This window comes from Rutidosis leptorrhynchoides, chromosome 5 (assembly GCF_046630445.1).
Source record: "Rutidosis leptorrhynchoides isolate AG116_Rl617_1_P2 chromosome 5, CSIRO_AGI_Rlap_v1, whole genome shotgun sequence".
Classification (NCBI taxonomy): Eukaryota; Viridiplantae; Streptophyta; class Magnoliopsida; order Asterales; family Asteraceae; genus Rutidosis; species Rutidosis leptorrhynchoides.
In genome coordinates, this window is record NC_092337.1 from 74803447 (window position 1) to 74821873 (window position 18427).

An 18427-nucleotide genomic window follows, 5' to 3' on the forward strand; every position below is an offset into this window, starting at 1 on the left:
ATTCAACCAAAGGTAGATGTCTATCCCATCCTTTGCCGAAATCGATTGCACAAGCACGTAGCATATCCTCCATAGTTTGAATGGTTCGTTCACTTTGACCATCGGTTTGCGGATGATAAGCTGTACTCATGTCGAGTTGAGTTCCAAGAGCAGATTGTAAAGTTTTCCAAAATCTAGAAACAAATCGACTATCGCGATCAGAAATGATCGAGATAGGAACACCATGACGTGAGACGATTTCTTTAATATAAAGCTGTGCTAATCTCTCCATCTTGTCGTTTTCCTTGATCGGTATGAAATGTGCAGATTTAGTAAGACGATCAACTACGACCCAAATAGTATCGTTACCGTTCGAAGTCTTAGGTAACTTAGTAACGAAGTCCATAGTGATACCTTCCCACTTCCACTGCGGAATGTCGGGTTGTGTCAACAGACCAGAAGGCTTTTGATGTTCGGCCTTGACTTTCAAACAAGTGAGACACTTACTAACATAAGTAGCAATATCGGCTTTCATGTTAGGCCACCAGTAGAATTCCTTCACATCGTGATACATCTTACTGGAACCGGGATGGATAGAATATCTAGTCTTATGTGCTTCATCCAAGACTAGTTCGCGAAGATTACCAAAACGAGGAACCCAGATTCTATTGCCAAAGTACCGTGTACCATTAGCTTTCACTTGAAGTTGGTTCTCAAAACCAATAGGTCCTTCACCTTCGATAAGTGTCGGTCTAATAGCTTCCAATTGAGCTTCACAGATTCGTGAAATAAGATTCGATTTGATTTTTAGGTTTAAAGCACGAACACGTTTAATATCGTCTTTTTGACTAAGGGCATCGGCAACTACATTCGCCTCGCCAGGATGATATTTCAGCTCACAATAATAATCGTTCAATGTCTCGAGCCATCGACTTTGCCTCATATTCAGCTGTTTTTGATCAAAGATGTGTCGAAGACTTTTATGGTCAGTGTACACCGTAAAGTGATTACCATAGAGATAATGTCTCCATATCTTTAATGCAAATACCACGGCACCTAACTCTAGGTCATGTGTGGTATAGTTTACTTCATGTTTCTTCAACTGTCTAGATGCATAGGCGATAACCTTCTCTCGTTGCATTAAAACACAACCAAAGCCATGCTTTGAGGCATCGCAGTAAACAACAAAGTCGTCGGTACCTTCAGGTAAAGAAAGAATCGGGGCTGTGGTCAACTTCTCCTTCAGAATCTTGAAAGCAGATTCCTGTTCTTCGGACCACTCAAATTTCTTCCCTTTTTGAGTCAGCTTTGTAAGAGGTTTGGCAATGAGAGAAAAATCTTTTATAAACCTTCGATAGTAACCGGCAAGTCCCAAAAATTGACGAATATGCTTTGCAGTCTTTGGTATCTCCCAGTTCTGAATAGCAGTAATCTTAGCTGGATCGACATGTATTCCGTTTCTATCAACAACATGTCCGAGAAATTGTACGGTTTTGAGCCAAAACTCGCACTTAGAAAATTTAGCATAAAGTTGTTCCTTTCGTAAGAGTTCAAGAATCATGCGCAAATGTTGCTCATGCTCTTTCTCATTCTTCGAATAGATCAAGATGTCATCAATGAATACGATGACAAATTTGTCAAGATACGGTTTACAAACACGATTCATGAGGTCCATGAACACGGCAGGAGCATTAGTTAAACCAAAAGGCATGACACAGAATTCATAGTGCCCATAACGAGTGCGAAAAGCAGTCTTAGGAATATCGGATTCCTTGACCTTGAGTTGGTGATAACCGGATCTTAAATCAATCTTTGAATAAACACTTGACCCTTGAAGTTGGTCAAATAGATCATCAATACGTGGCAACGGATAACGGTTCTTGATAGTAAGCTTGTTAAGTTCGCGGTAATCAATGCACATCCTTAATGTACCATCCTTCTTTTTAACAAACAGAATAGGAGCTCCCCAAGGGGACGAGCTTGGACGAATGAAACCTTTATCCAATAGTTCTTGGAGTTGGTTGGATAATTCCTTCATTTCGGAAGGTGCTAAACGGTATGGTGCTTTAGCAACAGGAGCAGCACCAGGAGTTAAATCAATTTGGAATTCAACTTGTCGAGGAGGTGGAATACCCGGAAGATCTTCGGGAAACACATCGGGAAAGTCTTTAACTACTGGTACATCTTCAATTCGCTTCTCTTTCGATTCAATCAGATTAACGTGGGCTAGAATAGCTGGATAACCTTTCATAAGGTATTTGCGGGTTTTAATACAGGAGATAATATTGAGATTGGAACCACTCTTTTCACCTTGGATAATAAGAGTCTCTCCATTTCCTAATGGAACATGAACGGTTTTATCGTAACACATGATCGCAGCTCTTAATGGACGTAACCAATCCATTCCAACTACGACATCGAAACTTCCTAGCTCGACCGGCAAAAGGTCTATCTTAAATTCTTTGCTGGCTAAGATTAGGTTGCAGTTTTTATAAATTTTATCAACTTTCATGATCTTTCCATTGGCTACTTCTACTAATCGTTTAGTTTCTAAGGGTTGAGGCTTTTCAGTAAATAGGGTACAAAATTCATTAGATACGTAACTTCGGTCGGCACCAGTATCAAATAAAATAGTTGCGTAGCAATTATTGACGAGATACGTACCCGTGATGACCTCATCTTCATCTCGGGCTTCAGCAGCAGTAATAACAAATGCACGACCCTTTACAGCAGTAGTATTGGCTCCAGTAGCAGGATTATCTCTCTTCTTAGGGCAATTTGGACTAATGTGTCCCTTTTCCCCACAAGTATAACAAGTAGGAGGAGCTTTGGCAGGAACAATAGATTTATTCTTTGGAGGAGTCCTACACGTCTTAGCTACGTGTCCCACTTTCTTACACAACGAACAAGTGGCAGTGCACTGCCTCGGGTGATGCCTTTCACAACGAACACAAAAAGGATAAGTGCCCTTATAATTCGTCCTTGTACTATCCATAAGCTTTTTACTAACATTCTGAGTTGAACCTTGAGACGGCTCAAACTTCCTCTTACCATCATTACCCTTGGTTTCAACTTGCTTATTGGCCGACGCCCTTCTTCTCTTGGCCAACATGAGATTTTGTGCCATGAGAATCACAGCATCCAAAGTAACCTTCTCAGCAGCAATAACATTCCCTTGAACATCCTCGGGAAGACCTTCAATATACCGCTCAATTCTTCTAGCTTCAGTAGGAAACATTTCAGGACATAGAGTAGAAAGCTCCAGATAACGATTGGTATAATTCTCAATGTCAGTACCCTTGACCCTGAGTTCCCAGAACTCAGCTTCAAGCTTCTGAACTTGACTCCTTGGGCAGAATTTGTTGACCATCATACTTTTGAGTTCGTCCCATGGAATTGCATTAGCATTATCAATTCCTACGGACTTGGCATAAGCAGTCCACCAAGTTAAAGCATTACCACCCAACGAGCTAGTGGCATACTTTACTCGATCATCATCACCACAGTTGCAAATACGGAAAATAGATTCCATCTTTTCGAACCAACGAACTAGTTCGACAGCTTCTTCGTTTCCCTTAAAAGCGGGAGGGTGACAGTTTGTAAAGTCCTTGTAGGAACAAGGTTTTGGTTGAGTATTAGCATGATTAGCTTGGGCGTTGCCTTGGGCAGCAGCGAGTAACTGTTGGAATTGCTCAGTAGTTAACACAACGTTGTTAACGGTAGGTGCAGCTGAACGAACCATGATGTCACTACATAAAAGTGAACATATGTTTGATAAGTTTAACAAGTTATAAGTTTGAGTAATCACAAGTATGAATAAACTAAAGTATTGATATCGCATGATATTAATAAAACACTTTATATTATTAGAACGAGGCATTAAATAAGCCTTTATTACACGATTCGGAAATAGAAATTGTTTAAGGCACAGCCTTTACATAGATGGAAAATAGGAAAAATAACTAGGAAATATTAAGATTGAAGTAGTCTTCATATTTCGTCTCCAACCTTCTTCATAAACTCCTCAACTTTCTCATTTTTCGTCTTTTGTTTCTCATAGAGATACTCGAAGTTGTCATAAAGGTTGGTAACACGACTGTTTACGGCATTAGTGTTGTACTCTCTTATGGCAAGTTATTCGTCGACTCGACCTTTTTCCATTTTCATTCAGACATCAACATCCTCCTTGAGGTAAGCAAGTGATTGCTTTCCCCAGCGAGTGTTGCGTTCTTCCTCGCACTTTAGCATCAGCAACTCCTTTCTTAGCTCGACATTTTCTTTCATAAGTTTCTTCATTCGACGATCCACTCTTTCCATGTGGCGAAGTAGACCTCCAATGTTTCTCTCGGTATCGTTTCGTAATCTCATGATTTCATACTTAGGACCATCATAAAAAGGAGATCGGGCTCTCTTCCTTGATGGACCAACTTCTTCATGCCGTTTTCCCTAATCTTGGGTTCTCGGAGTTGGGTAGTATTGAGGAGACCCATGTGAATCTAAAATAGTATTCGGGCTATAATTCAGCGGTGGTGAAGCAGGACTATAAAGAGGACTTCGAACTGGTCTCGAAGTTGAAGAGTGTCCAACACCTACTTCGGTGGTAGGGTTGTGAGTTGCTTTGTTGGGCTTGTTAACGTTTGAGCTTGACATCCTATCATTAGGAAAGAGACCTTGATTAGAATCTTTGAGTCAAGTTTATTAAAGCATAATTGTTAAGATTATACGACAATCCTAAGTGCTTTAAGTCTAAGGCAGGAAAGGTTATAGTTTCCTAGATTGCTAAGGCACCCTAGCTAACAAGTAAGGCACACATAAAAATGCAATCCTGGTTCTCTATAACAGCCTAGTTTGCTCTGATACCAATCTGTCACACCCCCAGTTAGGGCCTGGGTGAAATGTGACTTAATATCAAATCAACCAACATATTATAATATACGAGAACAATACTAAATGATAAAACAAACTTTATTGAGCACGCAGCGGAAAATGAAACGTAGTTACAATGATAGGAATAACAATAATGGAAATGTTCACATGCAGAAGTAATAAATGCGATATCTCTTGATCCTATGTCCAAGTAGCATCACATAAGCAGTAAGTATAAGAGCTTGAATCAAACAGCACCTGAGACAAAACATGCTAAAGTGTCAACCAAAAGGTTGAGTGAAGTTCATAGGTTTAACAAATAAGTTTGACCGTTTGTTTTAGACCACAAGATTTAATTTGTAAGGTTGATCTCCCGCAGGATCAAAAAGTTATGCCAGTGCGTGATATTTAGACTAAACGTTCAAGTTTGCCCCATGACAAGTTAGTTCTACTTGTCGGTTTAATTTCATTATCAAGCAATACAAAGATAACATCAAATGTACCGGGGACGTTACTCCCGATAGGCCTACCCCCAATAACTAAGCATGCCGCAGCACCTAAAAATATCACTGTAGGGACTTAGTCGGACATAGCCGGGTATAGCATAGTTTTAGTTGGTACTTGTGTCTAAATTGTAAATAGTAAAAGCAGCATGTGTCTCACCCCAATAAGTATAAAAAGTAAATTGAGCTCAAGTAAAGTGGGGCTATAAAAATCACCTTAGTAATTCGATGAAGTAAGGTAGTCCTTAAAGAGAATGTATGGATGATCGAAGCACAAGATAAGTCAACCTAAGAATAAGTTGAGAATAGTTTAGATGTTTTGCCCGTATGAAGATAAGTTTAAGTATTTTCGTGTGTAGTAAGTTTAAAGATTGTTTATCGTTTTGGAAAGGCTTTTGCATATTAGACAAGCTTCCAATCTACCCACTTTCAATTTAAAATGGACTTTTCAGGTCATAAGGTTTCTGAGCACTAGGATCCGTTAAATTGGTCAATCCAGACCCTCCACCTAAGACTTTCGAGCTTCCATCCACATCGAGAAAGTTTAAGATCTATACAAGTCTAATATACCGATCCAATATGTTTTTAGGTGTGTATAGGAATACAACACTTTAGTTATTTTACTTATAAGTGTTTCAATATATATAAATATTATATATATGTAAGGATACATATATATATTTATTTTAAATTTTGTTTTAGATCAATAATAGCATCAATTAATTATCTAATAATATTAACAAGTGTAATATTGATTTAATATCAGTAGGTAATATGTATAAAACATAATAAAATTTTTATACACATTAATATTAAGTTTTGTGTATTAAATAACACTTTTTATTATTGTTTTAATAGCTAAAATGTAAATAAATAGGTAAACAAATTAAACATCACATTTTATATTTTTCTTATGTTCTACTGATCAAAATAAGCTTAAGAAAAATTTATAGATTTTTGTTATGGTGTTTAAGTATTTATTTTCCATTTTCCTTTCGGTTTGTAATAATACAAAGTTTATAAAGAATTAATTATTAAATGAACCAAATTAATTCAACCAATATTTTTTCTATGCTTATAATGTTACAAAAAAGTCAGAAAAATTATTTATACATTTATATAAATAGTTTAACTATTTAATCATACTATTGTGTAGTTTTTAGTTTTAATAAAAAAAATTAAATAGAAATACATAACCATTAATTCTACAAATATTTTTATAACTTTATTAATAGTTATTAAGTAGTTTTTAATAGTTATCATGGTTAAAAACCTGCTGTAACATGTAATTTCATTTTATTATAAAAAACAGTTTAATCGGGTACTGTAGCGTTTTCAGAAGAAAATTCAAATTAAATATTAAACATGCGAATTTAATTATAAAAAAAATTTATAATTACCCTTACATATGATATAGCAAGCGACTAAAATAAAATTTTACAAAAAAATTCGTTTACTATTTAATAAAAATCATTTATATATTTCGGTTTATAAAAAAAATCAGTTTTTGATTTTTAATAAATACTATTCCGACTTTATAATTCATGAAACTAATTTTTTTAGACATTAGGATACTTAACACTAATTATCATGTATTTACATTTTTTATTAAAATTAATTTCGTATTTAATTAGTTTTTAACATAAAAACTAGCATAAAACTATATAAAAACTTAATAAAAACTATATAAATTAATTAGGGGACTTACAAAAAAATAGTTGCTGAGACTTGGGAGAGTTTCTTTCAAGTTGAGAGTGTGTTTTGAGGTGTGAGTTGAAATGAAACAAATGGGTGCTATTTATAGTGAAAATAAAGTTGATAAAATGAGTTTTATAATTTTTTTTTTTTTAGTCAACAATAGGTGGTACTAGTTTATACCTTATTTTTAGTCAACATAAGGATGTAATGGTTTAAGATTCTTTAGTCTCATTATTATTACTATTATTATTTTTACATTTACTACATTGATAAGTATTATTTTCTTTTTACTAATTCATGACTTGTATATATTTAGTTCCCAATTGTTTTATTATTTATATAAATGTCACTTTTTATTTATTACTTACAGGTTATTAGTTATAATATTACATAAATGCATAAATTTTAATTAGTAGCGAGTGTCGACTAACAGTTTATTATTTTCATCTTTTATTAACTTGTCAATTATTGCACAAAGTTAATTAATATGTTTTCTAACTCTTAACACTTAACAATTGTTGATTAAAGTTTGATCATTAAGTTTTAATTATATTGTTTGGGCATTTAATATTGAAAAAATATAGAATGGAAAAATGAGGGTCGTTATATCCTTGGTCTTGTGCAACATAACCGTTATGGCCGTTGATAAGACAGCGTGTTGTAACGTCGTCAAAGGGACGAGGGTTACGTAATGTCCAACAGTCCCGTAATAATCTAAAAACCTCATTTCTTACCTCAATTACCGACTCCGTCACTTGTGGAAACGTTTTGTTTAATAGTTGTAGCCCGATGTTCTTGTTCTCACTTTGGTGAGAAGCGAACATTACTAATCCGTAAGCATAACATGCTTCTTTATGTTGCATGTTAGCCGCTTTTTCTAAATCACGAAGTCCAATATTCGGATATATTGAGTCAAAATAATTTCTTAACCCGTTGCGTAAAATAGCATTTGGGTTCCCCGCAATATATGCGTCAAATTAAACACATCGTAACTTATGGGTTTCCCAATGTGATATCCCCCATCTTTCAAACGAAAGTCTCTTATAAACCAAGACATTCTTGGAACGTTCTTCGAATGTCTTACAAACTGATCTCGCCTTAAATAGTTGTGCCGAGGAATTCTGGCCGACTCTAGACAAGATTTCATCAATCATGTCTCCGGGTAGGTCTCTTAAAATATTGGGTTGTCTATCCATTTTGTGTTTTTAAACTGTAAAATAGACAAGAGTTAGATTCATAAAAAAATACTTATTAATACAAGCAATTTTTACATATATCATAAAGCATAAGAACACTATATTACATATATTACACCACACGAATACAACTATCTTATTCCGACTCGCTCGTTTCTTCTTCTTCGGTTTTGGTTCGTTTTGCCAAGTTTCTAGGGATATATGATGTTCCCCTAATACGAGCCGTCGTTGTCCACATTGGTTTAGAAAAACCTGGTGGTTTAGAGGTTCCCGGGTCATTGTTACAACTTAAGGACTTCGGGCGTTGACGATACATATAAAGTTCATCGGGGTTGGAATTAGATTTCTCTATTTTTATGCCCTTTCCCTTATTATTTTCTTTTGCCTTTTTAAATTCAGTTGGGGTAATTTCTATAACATCATCGGAATTCTCGTCGGAATCCGATTCATCGGAGAATTGGTAATCCTCCCAATATTTTGCTTCCTTGGCGGAAACACCATTGACCATAATTAACCTTGGTCGGTTGGTTGAGGATTACCAATTCAAAGATTGACTTACGTTCCGGGTATCATCAAATGCGGGTGAAAGAAGATGATATTCCAAAGACTGCTTTCAGAACACGTTACGGTCATTACGAGTTTATGGTCATGCCGTTTGGTTTAACTAATGCACCAGCTGTGTTCATGGACCTTATGAACCGAGTGTGTGGACCATACCTTGACAAGTTTGTCATTGTTTTCATTGATGACATACTTATTTACTCAAAGAATGACCAAGAACACGGTGAACATTTGAGAAAGGTGTTAGAAGTATTGAGGAAGGAAGAATTGTACGCTAAGTTTTCAAAGTGTGCATTTTGGTTGGAAGAAGTTCAATTTCTCGGTCACATAGTGAACAAAGAAGGTATTAAGGTGGATCCGGCAAAGATAGAAACTGTTGAAAAGTGGGAAACCCCGAAAACTCCGAAACACATACGCCAGTTTTTAGGACTAGCTGGTTACTACAGAAGGTTCATCCAAGACTTTTCCAGAATAGCAAAACCCTTGATTGCATTAACGCATAAAGGGAAGAAATTTGAATAGAATGATGAACAAGAGAAAGCGTTTCAGTTAATGAAGAAAAAGCTAACTACGGCACCTATATTGTCATTGCCTGAAGGGAATGATGATTTTGTGATTTATTGTGATGCATCAAAGCAAGGTCTCGGTTGTGTATTAATGCAACGAACGAAGGTGATTGCTTATGCGTCTAGACAATTGAAGATTCACGAACAAAATTATACGACGCATGATTTGGAATTAGGCGCGGTTGTTTTTGCATTAAAGACTTGGAGGCACTACTTATATGGGGTCAAAAGTATTATATATACCGACCACAAAAGTCTTCAACACATATTTAATCAGAAACAACTGAATATGAGGCAGCGTAGGTGGATTGAATTATTGAATGATTACGACTTTGAGATTCGTTACCACCCGGGGAAGGCAAATGTGGTAGCCGATGCCTTGAGCAGGAAGGACAGAGAACCCATTCGAGTAAAATCTATGAATATAATGATTCATAATAACATTACTACTTAAATAAAGGAGGCGCAACAAGGAGTTTTAAAAGAGGGAAATTTAAAGGATGAAATACCCAAAGGATCGGAGAAGCATCTTAATATTCGGGAAGACGGAACCCGGTATAGGGCTGAAAGGATTTGGGTACCAAAATTTGGAGATATGAGAAAAATGGTACTTAGAGAAGCTCATAAAACCAGATACTCAATACATCCTGGAACGGGGAAGATGTACAAGGATCTCAAGAAACATTTTTGGTGGCCGGGTATGAAAGCCGATGTTGCTAAATACGTAGGAGAATGTTTGACGTGTTCTAAGGTCAAAGCTGAGCATCAGAAACCATCAGGTCTACTTCAACAACCCGAGATCCCGGAATGGAAATGGGAAAACATTACCATGGATTTCATCACTAAATTGCCAAGGACTGCAAGTGGTTTTGATACTATTTGGGTAATAGTTGACCGTCTCACCAAATCAGCACACTTCTTGCCAATAAGAGAAGATGACAAGATGGAGAAGTTAGCACGACTGTATTTGAAGGAAGTCATCTCCAGACATGGAATACCAATCTCTATTATCTCTGATAGGGATGGCAGATTTATTTCAAGATTCTGGCAGACATTACAGCAAGCATTAGGAACTCGTCTAGACATGAGTACTGCCTATCATCCACAAACTGATGGGTAGAGCGAAAGGACGATACAAACGCTTGAAGACATGCTACGAGCATGTGTTATTGATTTCGGAAACAGTTGGGATCGACATCTACCGTTAGCAGAATTTTCCTACAACAACAGCTACTGTAACGACCCGGAAATTTCCGACCAAATTTAAACCTTAAGCTTTATATGTTTCCGACACGATAAGCAAAAAACTTAATGTTAAGTCTAGAAAGTTTGAAATCTATATTCGGATAACTAGTTACCCTTTTTACCATGCCTGACGATTCACGAACAACTATTAGATACATATATATTTAAAAATATAGATATATATATATTAATTCGAAATGTAATTTGAAAAATTATATAACTTATAACGTATCAAGATATATTAATAAAATACATTGAATATATATTTGATTTTGAATTTATTAAGTAAAGGGTAGTAGCACTCATTTGCCATTTAATTGATGGTAAACAAGGTAAAATGAACTTCTGAGATTTTAAAATTAACGGTAATCCGAAAATGAGTTCTATAAATTTTACACTCACTAAAAATGTATTTAGGAGTTATTTGTTAAATTATAAGATTTCTTTTATATTTTACTTGGGGTTGGGAGTGAATAGTTAACATAAATTTTTAATAGTTAATGACCGAATTTTATACCGTAATGACTGAAATAAATAAAGGAGGTTAATTTAAAAATATGGGACTTTTCTGAAGACTTTTATCCGTCACTAATTAACAACGGATAGCGAAATTTAGTCCGTGAAAGGCGACGGCTAATAATTACCCACGTTCTTAAATTAATAGATATTTATTTAAATTACTATTTAAAAGTTGAAGATTGGTGCATAACACTGTGTTCATGTGTTCATTTGTTTGTTCTTTTTCTTTAATCCCAATTATATATATACATAGCATACAGATTCATATGCATTGGTAAAAACCAACTTTTTCTTCTTCATCTATCATCTCTAATATCTCTAACCTTCATTACCAAACGGCGGATAACCACCACGATTATCATCTTCGGCCGTCATCAATTATCCTTCATCCCATCGTCACCCTAACCACCGTTTCACCACCATGTTCTATCACCACCACTAATCACTTTTTCCACCATTCTTACTACCACAAACCACCACGGGTTACCTTCCTCACGCCACCATGAACAACGATTGCTTTCGTTTCCTATTTCAAAAGGAATCCCTGAATCACCACCCCATCAACCGCTACAATCATCTTTGTTCTCTGCAACCTTTGATCACCATTACTCGTCCAAACCGCTACCACCTTGTAACTTCGAGCCATCTATCTCTTTCTCTCCTAATCTCCATCGTGGGTCACCATTTTTTTTCCTTTCTAAAACATCGACCTTGATCACCCTTGTAACTATCGACAACCATCACCGTCGATATTTAACCGAGCACCTATCACTGTTCTTGTTCGTTTTGTTTCTTTTACTATCATCAAAGGCCATAACCAAACCAACACCATTCCCACAAAGACCGTAGTATTTTTTTTAGTCACGAACGTCACCACCATTTTTTTTATTTCTAACAGCGAGCATGAGAAGATGATAGTGGTAACGAGAGGGTGATGAAAGAAGAAGATAAGGAAAAATGATGAATTGTAATGAAGAAGATGACTTTCGGTTTTATAATTTTTTTTTATTATTTTTTTTTTACGAAGATTGATGATGGCTTCCATATGGTTGATGAATGATGAACATGGATAGTGATACTGTTACGATTAGAAGGTGATTATGGGAGGGTATCGAGTATGATTATGATAAAAGTGAAGGAGACAGTGAATAGTTTTGGGTGTAGTTTTTGAAGAAAATGGGAAAGCAGGAACACGAGTTAAATAAAAACAATTCATAAGTTAAAACTAAAAAGACAAAAATAGAGGGATGGTAAGGAGCCTTTGTAAGGAACGAAAGGTCCTGGGTTCGAACCCAGGCTACTAAGTTTTTTTTTTTTTAAATTATCAAGAAAAGCTGATGTTGGGCTAGTAAAACTGTTAATTGGGCCTGTAACAATAATAAAACGAGCCATAAGGTGCAAATACCTTCCTGTTGCTACCCACTTCTAATGAGGTTACGAAAACAAGTTATATATATATTTAAATGGTGACTTAATCAGATAAAGAGAAATAGTTGGATGGTTAAGAGTATTATGGGTCAAGCGAGAGGTCGAGAGTTCGAGTCCTGGCATTGCAACTCTTTTTAGAAAATACTTTAAAGGTATACTTTCTTATTATTAACTTTATTATGATTATCATTATCATAATCATTAAAAATTATTATTATTATCATTAACATAAAGTATTATAATATTATCATTATCATTATTAGTATTATTATTATTATTATTATTATTATTATTATTAAAAAGTATTATTTTTACAACTATATGATTATTAAAATTATTATTTACTACTAGTATCATTATTATTATTATAACCATTTTATTAATTAAAAGAATCATTATTAGTAAAATTTTCATTTTGTCATTATTATTTTACCCTTAAAATTATTTTTTCATTTATTATTATTACTATCATTATTTGGATTACTAATATTACTACTAGCAGTATTATTATCATTATAACAAATATTAGTTATATAAAATATAAATATAACATAACAAAATTAATATGTTTATTTATTTAAAATATATATAAAATGAACTTATAAAACATACAAGTTATTAATATAAAAATAATATAAATTTGTTCGATTACAAGTATAAATGTTAATATATATAAATGATATAGGTTCGTGAATCCGAGGCCAACCCTATACTTGCTCGATGATGTTATATGTATTTTTACTACAAAATACAGTATGGTGAGTATATAGTTCCCTTTTAAACTCTAAATATTTTTGGGCTGAGAATACATGCGCTGTTTTTATAAATGATTTACGTTATGGACACAAGTGATCAAAATAAAATCTACGTTGAGTTGTACCATGGCATATTTCTTTATACTTGGTAGCTAATATTTACGTGAGGAGCGTAAACGCGAATCCTGTTGATAGATCTATCGGGCCTGACAACCCCAACCGGGCTGGACGACCAGTTTTTAACGGTTGCACAGTACTTCGTTTCGTTACTACACTTGGTACGGTGTAGGGTTTATTTAAGAATATGCTGCTGTGATTTAAATGTTAAGTATGGTTACCAAGTGCTCAACGACTTTTCCATACACTTGCGAGTGTATTATGTATGTATATGAAATCTTGTGGTCCATAGTTATAACGCTGCTAGCATCAAACCTATATATCTCACCAACTTTATGTTGATGTTTTAAAGCATGTTTATTCTCAGGTACGAATTAAGCCTTCCGCTGTGCATTTGCTCATATTAAGGACCTTACTTGGAGCCGATCATCGCAATGGAACCAGATGTTGAAGACTTCGTCCGGATGGATAAGGACGGGTCTTTACAGTTGGTATCAGAGCGTTGGTCTTAGTGAACCAGGTCTCCCATTAGTGTGTCTAACTGGTAGTTGTTAGGATACATTAGTGAGTCTGGACTTCGACCGTGTTTACATGTCAAAAGTTTTGCTTATCATATCTAGTCGGAAATCATCTGCTTATCATCCTTAGGTAATTGCCTGCTTATCATTCTTTAGTCTAGACACATCTTACTGCATTTAGTGCATCGATAGTGTATAGACAAAATTCATATCTTAGCGCATCTGTAGACCTGCCTGACAAATGCCGTAGGTTCTTCTGTAGTTTATAAAATCCTTAGTGCTATATATATATATATAGATATTCTATGTAGTTAGAATATCATCCTATATTCGAAAATTATTTCACATCGAAGAACTATTTCGTACATCGACTTTCTCTTGGCAATGAACCTGAAAGCAGTTACCGGCGAACCTGTTCGAGAAACCATTTACCCTCTCATTTCTAGAGTATTCCGTCACGATTATACATTTCGAATCTTACTTATTCGCTCGTTTCAATCGTCAATCATCCCGACATAATATAAGAAGTTAACGAACTACGCGCTCGTGTGACAACTTTGGAGAACCTGGTGCGAAGGTTACGAACACCAGAAGCAGCACCAGCAGCATAATCAGTACCACCATCATCGATGTCGACAGTACCCTTATCATCTCTAAACCATAACCGCGCCATAACTCTCAATATCACAATCTGTACCTCGAATATCAACATTTCACGCCTCAATATCACCATCTGTACTTCGAGTATGAACTTCGTTCTACACATCGATCTACATCAGCTATCTTCGCTTTACGTATCATTCTACCTCATTTTTCCTCGTTCGACATGGTGAATATGTAATTTCTAAAGTTTTAGAGATTATGTAATCTAGTATTAACGGTAAATCAGATGAGTTTTTGACTCATTAAATCCATGATTACATCCGATGAAAATATATATGCAAGTATATTTTCATAAAGATTGTAATTAAAAATTCTTTTGTACAAACTGTTAATGATGAAAATATTTTAATGGGTGGGTAGTACCCGAGGAATATTTAGAATTCACATTAATAAGTTACACTGTACATTCTTCGAATCTGATTCAACGATCATTTACTATCCTACTTACAACTACCGATATACGTATCCGTTTACCACAGAATAACCATTTCTATTCAAATTTCATATTTGGATTTTGACCTATCAGAATCCAACAAGTGGCATAACGAAGAAAACATTGGACAAAAATAAAAAGTGTTAGAAACAAACGAATTAATTAATTGGAATTGTGATAGGATTTCACGCTAACTGTTCCGGCTAACTGTTCCCAGCTAACTGATTAACATTTAATTTATCGCAATTTACATTCTCGCAATTTTATTTATCGTCATTTAATTTCTGTTATTTATTTTCACGCACTTTAAATAACGGGACACGTATGCAAGGTTTCGACTTATCATATCGACCCATCTATATATATATTTCGGAACAATCGTAGACACTCTATATGTGAAGGTGGGAGTTGGCTATACAGGGTCGGAGTTGATTCCAAAATATATATATACTTTGAGTTGTGATCGACACCGAGACCGATACACGGGTCACGATACGTATTATTTAATTCGAATATTATATATTAAATTATATATGAATCATTGAACCATCGGACTATTGGACTGCTAACTTTGGACAATTAAAATGAATTAAAATATTGATTATAACATATGAAACTAAACATATCTTCAAGTTTGCCACTTGATTTCATCTTAAACCTCATTTGTATCTCGACAATTACAATGCGTGTTCAAATCTTTCATGATTCTTGAAAACCCCTCAATCGAGAGGATGAACCAACCGCGTTTCATCTACGGAAGAAAAGACTTATGCTCCTGTAAGACTCTCGGAGACTGAGTCAACGTTTAACACGCAGCAGTGTTAATTTCTTTAGTGTTATTATTACCCAAAATAACTTTGCAATCCCTTTTCAAATTAGCTAATTTTGTCACAGCTCCAGCAAGTTAACCTCGACTTCTCAGAAAGGTTAGTTTCGATATATATACACGTTATTCTTTTCGCCGTCGTTACCGGAGAATTTTTTTTATATTTCACAAACACCATCAGCAGATGTACCTGCAACTCGTTATCTTTTTGGCGAAATCCGCAATCGGTATTTTGAAAATCTCGTAGAAATTCTCCCAGTTATACCGAAAATATTTATCCCTAAGAATTACATATTTCGAATGTGAAGTTTCTGAAAAACACTCTGGACTATGAAGTAGTTCTTGAAATGCTGATAAAGCAGCAAAAACCGTAAACGACCTTAACAGTCAAAAGTTTACGATGAAGTAAAGTATGTTGGAAAAGCTCAGAAAAAGAGAAGGGTTGAAATTGGAAAACGGATTGAGCAAAGTATGAAGGAAACCGTGAACAAATCATGAAAACTAAACTCGACTTCAAAGGATTCAAATGATTCAGTACCTGATGAAATCGTTAGTAAGAACTCTACTCCTTATTCTAAATCTTTTCAGATGTTATTCTTCATCATCATCTTATCTTAGATATTATAAGATATTTTCATATCTTCCGTTAAACATATCCTCCATATTTCTGGAGATATTTTCCCAACTATACTTATCCGAGATCATGTATCTCTCTGTAATACCTGTGTTACAATATAAAAGAAACTGTGTTAGTTTCTAAATTCTAAAACCTTCGAGTTTAAAATAGGAATGTTCTGAAGCAGTGTTGGGAATTGATGCATGAATTAGAATAATATAATGAAACTTGATCAACTTCATTATATTACATTAAGCCATGTTAAGTTTCTAATGGAATGTGATGATTCACAGTACCATCATCATGAGCCATATTACACGGCTCTTACACTCTATTCAATCTCCAAACATATTAGGAATATATCATCTTGATAGTTCTATTCTTCCAGGGTATTCTGGTAATTTAACAAATCAAAATCATTCCATTACCATTTCTTTCTTAGAACATTAGCTATGTCCATTTTGAATTACATACCTACAAATTTCGGATCATTGCTCGCTTGACTCAAGGACGGGAAGAAGAAATGAAGGGAGTAGTTTTATAGTAAAATATCCGACAAAGAAATCGAAACAGATTACTGCATTAAATCAAAGGAGATCTTGTTTCCTAAATCATCGAAGAACCAAATCTTATTACATAAGATTTTCTTTAAATCCCTTAAATTCTGAAGATCAATCCTAATCACGTCATCGGTTAAAACAATTCTATATTCACTCATTTCATTCTTTTGTGATAGCTTCACTCGTGCGCTTCACATGATCGAATCGTTTTATCCATATCTTCCAATAATGATAAAACTCTATTATTACCTCATATTCGTTATGAAAACATTCCTATTGTTATTTATGACAACCTCGACCAAATTTCGGGGACGAAATTTCTTTAACGGGGGGGTACTGTAACGACCCGGAAATTTCCGACCAAATTTAAACCTTAAGCTTTATATGTTTCCGACACGATAAGCAAAAACCTTAATGTTAAGTCTAGAAAGTTTGAAATCTATATTCGGATAACTAGTTACCCTTTTTACCATGCCTGACGATTCACGAACAACTATTAGATACATATATATTTAAAAATATAGATATATATATATTAATTCGAAATGTAATTTGAAAAATTATATAACTTATAACGTATCAAGATATATTAATAAAATACATTGAATATATATTTGATTTTGAATTTATTAAGTAAAGGGTAGTAGCACTCATTTGCCATTTAATTGATGGTAAACAAGGTAAAATGAACTTCTGAGATTTTAAAATTAACGGTAATCCGAAAATGAGTTCTATAAATTTTACACTCACTAAAAATGTATTTAGGAGTTATTTGTTAAATTATAAGATTTCTTTTATATTTTACTTGGGGTTGGGAGTGAATAGTTAACATAAATTTTTAATAGTTAATGACCGAATTTTATACCGTAATGACTGAAATAAATAAAGGAGGTTAATTTAAAAATATGGGACTTTTCTGAAGACTTTTATCCGTCACTAATTAACAACGGATAGCGAAATTTAGTCCGTGAAAGGCGACGGCTAATAATTACCCACGTTCTTAAATTACTAGATATTTATTTAAATTACTATTTAAAAGTTGAAGATTGGTGCATAACACTGTGTTCATGTGTTCATTTGTTTGTTCTTTTTCTTTAATCCCAATTATATATATACATAGCATACAGATTCATATGCATTGGTAAAAACCAACTTTTTCTTCTTCATCTATCATCTCTAATATCTCTAACCTTCATTACCAAACGGCGGATAACCACCACGATTATCATCTTCGGCCGTCATCAATTATCCTTCATCCCATCGTCACCCTAACCACCGTTTCACCACCATGTTCTATCACCACCACTAATCACTTTTTCCACCATTCTTACTACCACAAACCACCACGGGTTACCTTCCTCACGCCACCATGAACAAC